The sequence below is a fragment of the Phoca vitulina genome, unplaced genomic scaffold (genome assembly GCF_004348235.1).
Source record: "Phoca vitulina isolate PV1807 unplaced genomic scaffold, GSC_HSeal_1.0 scaffold53, whole genome shotgun sequence".
NCBI classification, from domain to species: Eukaryota; Metazoa; Chordata; class Mammalia; order Carnivora; family Phocidae; genus Phoca; species Phoca vitulina.
The window spans coordinates 3,268,584-3,276,303 of NW_022589756.1; the positions used below are offsets into that span (position 1 = coordinate 3,268,584).

The following is a 7,720-nucleotide window of genomic DNA, read 5'->3' on the forward strand; positions in this document are numbered from 1 at the left end:
CCCCCCCCCCCCCCCCCCCCCCCCCGCCAGTTCCGCCGCGTCCCCTCACCCTACCCGCGCTGGTTTTTTTGGTGGTCTCCGCTTGTTTCTTCCAGTCATTTCTATTCCGGCGCTGATTTCTGCCACCTCCAGCAGGCTGCTACATTAGAAGGCTCCCAAATTTGGGGTTGGGAGGAATGTGTGCAGAGCGCAGTGGCCAAAGCGCCTGCGTAAAAACTGCAGGCACTGAGGACCGTCGGAGTATCCGCATTAGACTAAGATTTGCTCTACCCCCGGGGCGACCCTGCATGCACGACTCGCGGGGTAGCTTGTGCTGGTTCTTTCTTACTCCAGGGCCTCTCTGTGACAACGGCGGGAGAGGTTGCCTGGGTCCCGGGACGAGCCAGGGCGACGTGGGAGGGAATACCTCGCGTGCGGATCGCGCCGGTCCTCGCACGGGACTCAGGGCTCTCCCGCGCTCAGCCGAGCCTTTCCAGCAGGCTGGGGAGAAGGCCCAATTCCGAGGCAGTGGGCACTAAAGCACCCAGGCACAGCCCCGATGGCCCCCACCCACTCTGCCCCAGCCCGGGGCGCTCCGTATCCCCAAAGCCGCAGCACCGGAGACATATTCCAGGCCGCTCCCCGCGCGCGCTCCACCTCCTCAAAAGCCCTAACTCCGCGTATCCCTGGCCCCCCGCCTCACCCTCCTAGGCACCTAGAGCGCCAGAGCCTCGACTAGCTCCGTCCTGCCGGGTCGCGGGCGCCCCCAGCAAGCAAGGAACCGAGCGCCCTGCTCTCCGGGGCGCGCCAGCTGCATGGCCTCGTCTGGCTCAGGAGAGGTGGGGCTGGGCGGGTCGGCCCGAGTCGGAAAGGGCACCCCGTTAGCCTGCGGGTCCTAGCATCTCTCCGAGCAAGTAGCCCTCGCTCGGAGTGTCCGCCGCACAGGTCCCGGGAACCCCGAGCACCGCCGAGAGGCAGCTCCGCAGGGAGTGGAGCCTGGAGACCCCACCGGGACGCTCCCGCTTCCCTGCCTACCGCCGCGGGGAGGGGAGGGGCAGGGAGCGCTCTTACTTGGCAGCAGGGCAGCAGGGGCCAGCACTTCCCACGGTGGTCCCTCTCCGCGCCCGTCGCCGCTGACCCCCTTTCCCGAGCAGTGGGGGCGAGCCGACGTCTCAGGCCGCTGGAGAAAGCGGGCTTCACGTTGTGGCCGCCGCAGGCTGGAGTCGCTCCTTTACGCTTTTCCCGGTGCTTTTAACGAGAGTCGGAAGGCAAACCCCTCCCCGGACCCACCCCCTTCCCGGGAGGCGGCCACGGCAGCAGGCCCGGCCTCCAGCCCCTTTTGTTGTAATTCGAGAGCTGCCCTTCCCGGGGCCGGAGCGGGCTGTGTCGGGGAGGCTGCACGCCAGAGGGGCAGCCCTTCCCAGGCTCCTCGCGCCCAGGTTTCCGGAGCCCGAGAAGCTAGGGAGGGGGCCTTTCCTCTGGGAGATTCTTCTACCCACCCCCACCCTCAATAGCTCCCGGAATTTAACTCTTCGATGCCCTTATCCACCAGCATTAGGGGCCGCGCCTGATCGTCTTGGTCTCCGGGGAACTCAACGCGGCCTGGCGCATAATAGACGCTCAATAAAAACTGATCAATGAAGGAGTTCAGAAACTTTCATCTATCTCGCCTGGGTTTCTCGAGGAAAGCAGATTCTGCACGTGAAAACACAGCCCCCTTTCTTCCAGCGGGTCTTATCTATGGCCTTTGACAAGCCTCCCTCTCTGAGGATTGGTTTTCTCCTTTGTAATTAAAGACTTTGGATTCAGTGACCTCTAAGGTCCATCCCTGCACGGCAGGGCCAGGATTAACAAGCTCTGTGCTCAGGGAACCGAACAGGGCACAGCTAAGGGGTGCATATTGTGCAGAGCGACATTCCATTACTGGCTCTGAGGCTCACACTGGGGGCAAAGTGAAGGGCGCCTTACAAGTTGGGGGAGCCCTCTGTGCGGATTCCCAGGGTTCCTTAAGCAAGAGCAAGGCTCGGCCAGGCAGGAGGCAGCCAGCCATAAAACAAGGCAGGGGGTCTGTGGGCCTCTGTGCAGGCAGTACCCAGAAGGGGACTGTCAACTGATGTCTGCTTCATTAACTGACAAAAAAACCCCAAAACCCACCCACAGGAGCTCCAGGGCCCTCAGGATTCAGTCGGATCCCCTTGACATCTGACGGGGTCCCCAAAAGCATTTCCAGCCTGCCCATCTCTCAGCCACATTCTTTCCTCTCCCCCACAGGCCCTACTTGCTGTTCAGCTGCCTGCTGTTTCACACCCCAGGGCCTTTGCACGTGCCATTCCCGTGCTTTGTCTGCCTGGCAATGATCTCACTCAGTCGGCACAGTGCCTGCACATAGCAGTTGCTCAATAAATGCCAGTGAAACTGAGCTCTCTCCTCTCCCCTCACCTTTTCCCCTGATCCCTCCACTTCTGGTTCTACTCTTCATGCTAAAGCTTTAACGGATAAGGTATAAAATGAAAGGAAGCTAACTTTGTAAACAATGTGTTGTCTGATTGTGAAAAAAGGCAAACTCCTTGTAGAACATTTAGAAAATGTGGAAAAAGTATAATAAAGAAACTTGTTGGGGTGCCTGGGTGGCTCAGTCATTAAGCATCTGCCTTAGGCTCAGGTCATGGTCCCAGGGTCCTGGGATCAAGCCCTGCATCCAGCTCTCTGCTCAGCGGGAAGCCTGCTTCTCCCACTCCCCCTAGTTGTGTTCCCGCTCTCGCTGTGTCTCTCTCTGTCAAATAAATACATAAAGTCTTAAAAAAAAAAAAGAAAAGAAAAGAAAAGAAACTTGTCACTGTCACGTCCTATCACCCAGAGATAAACACCTAACATTGGGGAGTATTTCCTTCAGGATATTTTAAAAATCAAAGGTAGATACAGTTTTTGTACCCAGCATTTTTTTTTTTACTATATTGTTTGTTGTGCATTTTTCAATGTACTTTTTAATGGTTTCAGACTCTTCCAGTGTCTAAAACTACTATGTTCGACGGCATCATTTCTCTATTGTTAGACATCAAGTTATTTACACCTTTTTACTAGTTTAAATTATACCATGACGGTTAAAGGAATATTTATTGAGCAGCTACTATATGGTTCCTGCTAATTGTTACAGATGAGAAAGTGGAGGCTCAGAGAGGCTGTGTAATATCCCCAGACTCGCGGAACTGGTAAGTGGTCAGGCTGTGATCATTAAAGTGTACTTAACCCCTCCTACAAGTACTCAGTGGCCTCACACCCGAGGCCTCTACAAGTTTACCCGTGCCTCCCCATGCCCCGACTCTCAAGAGAAAATGAGTATTTGAAGCTTGCACAGAGTAGTTCATGGATGCACTTTCGGGAACTGAACTGAAGGCCTGGGAGACCACGAAGGCAGCAGACCTCTGTTCTAGATGAAACAGAACGCTTTGTGTCCATATGTCATCCATACAGTCCACATGTGCCCCCCCCCGCCCCCATCTTCCAGTCAGAGGCAGAGCCACGCAATGGATTCCGAGCACGCGTCTGCAGTCAGAATACCTGGGGTCACATCCCGACTCCACCACAACCTGCCTGGACAGTGACTCTCTTTGCCTGGCTCGCCTCATCTGTAAGAAGCCCCTCGCTCAAAAGGCTTCTAGAGGAGTGAAAAGGGCGAATGCCCGTGGGGGCGTAGAACAGTCCCTGCCACGTGGGATTGCACGGAAGTTGCTGTTTGGCATCTGCTCCTGCAGGGCTTCGGGGAGGAGGGCATGGGGCTGCTGTGGACTCTGCAGGAGCAGGAGCTGCAGACCCCCAGCAGCCAGAGGGAAGGAAGCCGGCACCTGCCTGCCACCGGTGGTGGCCACGGGGATTGCGTCCCCAGGACACACTCCCTGGACGTGATGCCTGAGTCCAAGGGTGTGGACTGTTCGCTCTCTTTTTTCTTGGCTCTTGAGCTCAGTGGCCAAATCACCTTCCTAAGTCTGGGGATGTCCCAGGAAGTCCAACCAGGGTCTCAGTGGAGGCCCAGCTAATATCCTCCCCAGTCTTTGCCCTCAGAGGGCTGACACACCCGTGTGGGGAGACAGACAAGACACAAACTGACAAGGAGGAACAATGCAATGGGGAAGGAGCCAGTGGCAAGTACTATGGCGAAGACCGAAGCAGAGCAAGGAGGACAGAAGTGAGGGAGGCACAGGGTGCTCTTTCATTCAGCGCGGCTGGGAAGACCCTGTCTGACGAGGTGGCATTTTGGGGTGGAAAGTCTCACCTTCCTGCAGGCTCCACGGCACTTACCTCGCAGCACTCCTGAGCTATGTATCACTTTGTGTTTGAGTTATACGTGGTAATGTATTCGATTTCTCTCCCTTATAGGACTATCACAAGCTCCCGGGTGCAGAAACCATGCGTCTAGAGTGGGCTTCGCCTCTGTAGCCAGCTGGGGAGCCAGCGGCGCGCCCTGCACGTATCACGCGCATCCGTGTTTGTTGAAGTGAATCAGATTGACCTGAAACATTTGAAAGCCTACATGACTAAGAAATCATTGTAGTCGGCATTATTAATGATTACTCACAGTAAGAAGAATAAAAAACTAGTAGTTTAAATCTATACAATCAAAGAAGAGGCTCCAGCTCGCCTACTTGTTAAGTTAAAAGGGGAACCTAGCAACAAAACAAACATTGGTTCCTTTGGGAAAGTGATTTGGAAACGCAGGGTCACGGCCAGGGTCGTGGTCTGGTCTGGTGCTCACGGAGGGGATTGCAATTAAAGGAGTCAGGTTGGTCAAATATTTCATATATTCCAGTGTCCTACGTTGGCCAGATATCAGACCCAACTGGCTGGCTTTCTCAGATTCAGAAATCTGTAGTGTTATCACAACCACTTTTAACGGGTGTGGATGCCTTGTACGAAGAGCTTGGGGGAAATTCTCGCTTCCTCCTGGCCGGCAGCGCCCCCTAGTGTCCATGTTCACACGGCGTTGAGCGCTTGTACTTGGCCTTGGGCTACACTTCCTCCATCTCTCTCATTTCCATTTTCTTTATCATTAGTGATTATAACAACATGTTTGAAGGTGCAAAACAATTTATTTGGGACCCCAAAGCTGTTCAAAGTCTTTTCTAATGAAGAAAGCAGAGCAAGACGATCCTTTACATTCTTCAAAGAAGAAAATGAAGTCTAGAAAAGGAAAAATCCATTTTCCACGACCACCCTGCCATTTCTGTCCAGAACTTGTGCGGGCAGCTACCTGGCTCCTTGGATAACGTCTGGTGCTTGCAGCCCATTTGGGGTCCCGTTCAGCCTGATGTGGTCCAGTGCGTCCCCTCCCTTGCAGACTGACCAGGGTAGGTATAATTTAAGGGGTCTACATAAAAGCATGCATTTCTCTTTTGGGGGTTGCTGTGTCTGAAATCCTGTCATTAGAAATTAGTCTCTTATGAATAAAGTACTGGTACATGCAACAGTATGGTTGAGTCTCAAAAATATCATGCTGAGCACCCCCTCCCTAAAGAAGCCGGCTACCAAAGAGTAAAATACCATGTGATTCCGTTCATAGAAAACTCTGGAAAAGTCAACAATAACCCACTGTGACAGAAAGCAGATTGGTGGTGACCTGAGGCATGGAGGTGGGCATGGGGTTTGCCTGGGCACGAGCAGGAGAGGACAAACTTTTTGGGGTGATGGAAATGATCTACTTCTTGATTGTGGTGGTGTTTACATTGGTATATGCCTTCTTCCAAAAGTCGTGAAACTGAACACTTAAAATGGGCGAATTTTATTTTATAGAAATTATTCCAGAATAAGTGTTGTTTGAAACTTAGTGCTCTTTTCTGGGACTCCTCCCCATTCTGATATCCTCTTTTACAGTGCAAGCAGTTTCGAGAAGGGTCACACAGGGTGACGCGTGGGTAGGAGCTCAGCAGCGGGAGCCCTGCTGTGTGGGTTTAAATCCTAACTCCACTACTTACCAGTCATGTGAACTGAGCATGTCATTTAACCTCTCTGGGCCTCAGTTTCTTCATTTGTCAAATGCCTCCATATTTTACTACACAGAATTCTTGTACGCTGAAATGAGTTCATAAACGTGAAGTGCCCAGAGTAAAATGTCTGGCACATGGGCACCACCAGCTAGCTTTAAACCAATTTATATGGAGGTGTAAACATCACTGCAAGTTGTCTTCTTTTTTCTAGTTACTATGTTTTTTAGAGTAGTGTTAGGTTTACAGAAAAACTGAGCAGCCAATACAGAGAGCTCCCATATATTCAACCTTCACACAGTGAATTTCCCCTCTTATTAACATCTTGCATTAGGGTGGTACATTTGTTACAATTGATGACTATATTGACACATTGTTATTAACTAAGGTCCATAGTTTACATTAGGGTCCAATTTTTGTGTTGTATATTCTGTGGATTTTGACATATGTATAATGACATGTATTAACCATTATAATATTGTACAGAAGAGTTTCACTGCCCTAAAAATCCTCCCTGTTCCGCCTGTTCTTCCTTCCCTCCCCACAACCCCCAGCAACCACTGATCCTTTTACTCTCTCCATAATTTGGCTTTCTTCAGAATGTCATATAGTTGGAATCATATAGCATGTAAACTCTTCAGATTGGCCTCTTTCACATGGCGATCTGTGTTCAAGTTTCTCCCATGTCTTTTCATGGCTTCATAGTCCATTTCTTTTTATTGCTGAATAATATTCCATTGTCTGGATGTACCATAGTTTTTTTAATCCATTCACCTACTGAAGAACATCTTGGTTGCTTCCAAGTTTTGGCAATTATGTATAAAGCTGCTACAAACATTCATGTGTGGTCATAAGCTTTCACCTCGTTTGGGTCAGTATCAAGGGCCACCACTGCTGGATCATATGGTAAGGCTATGTTTGGTTTCAATGACATAAGCCATACAATGGAATATTATACAGCCCTAAAAAGGAAGGAAATTCTGACACATGCTCAAATGTAGATGAACTCTGAGGACATGATGCTAACTGAAATAAACAAAAGGACAAATACTGTGTGATTCCACTTATTTGAGGTACTTTTAGACTAGTCGAAATCCTAGAGACAGAATGTAGAATGGTGGTTGCCAGGAGCTGGGGAGAAGGGGAATGGGAAGGTGCTGTTCAGTGGATATAGAGTTTCAGTTTTACAAGATGAAGGAGACAGAGTTATGAGAGGTATAGAGAGTTCTGGACATGGATGGTGGCTATGGTTGCACAACATTAGGAATGTATTTAATACCACTGAACTGTACACTTAAAAATTATTAAGATGGTAAATTTTGTGTTATGTGTATTTTACCATAATAAAAACCATATGGGAAAAAGGCCATATAAAGCAGAGAAATTGTGTGTGAGGGGGAAAGAGTATGTTTTGTTTTCTAAGAAACTGTCAAACTGTCTTTCAAAGTGGCTATTCCATGATGCGTTTCAACCAGTGATGAATGAGAGCCCCCGTGGCTCCACATCCTCACCAGCTTGATCTTGGCCATTCCAATAGGTCTGTAGTGGTGTCTCACTGTTGTTTTAATTTGCATTTTCCTGATGACATATGATGTGAAGAATCTTTTCTTATGCTTATTTGCATCTGCTCAGCTTTTTTTGGTGAGCTGTCTTTTCAGATATTTTCTCCATGCTTTAATTGGGTTGTTTCCTTATTGTTGAGTTTTGAATTCTTTGTATATTTTATACAGTCCTTTATGCATTTTACAAGGAGTTTCTCCCAGTCT

At 50.0% G+C, this 7,720-nt stretch overlaps 1 protein-coding gene across 2 annotated transcripts in view; it reads right to left on the minus strand.

Annotated features, from left to right (window-relative positions):
* The window catches only part of LOXL2 (lysyl oxidase like 2), an 87,718-nt gene extending 86,471 nt beyond the window's left edge, over window positions 1-1,247 (minus strand). The window contains exon 1 of one of the 2 annotated variants that reach the window (XM_032389114.1): window positions 1,051-1,247. The gene's annotated coding sequence lies outside the window, so the exon portion shown is untranslated. Of the gene's footprint in view, window positions 1-54; window positions 261-1,050 lie in introns of those variants that run through there. The other variant, XM_032389115.1, reaches the window with a different exon arrangement.
* Between the last annotated feature and the right edge of the window lie 6,473 nt (window positions 1,248-7,720).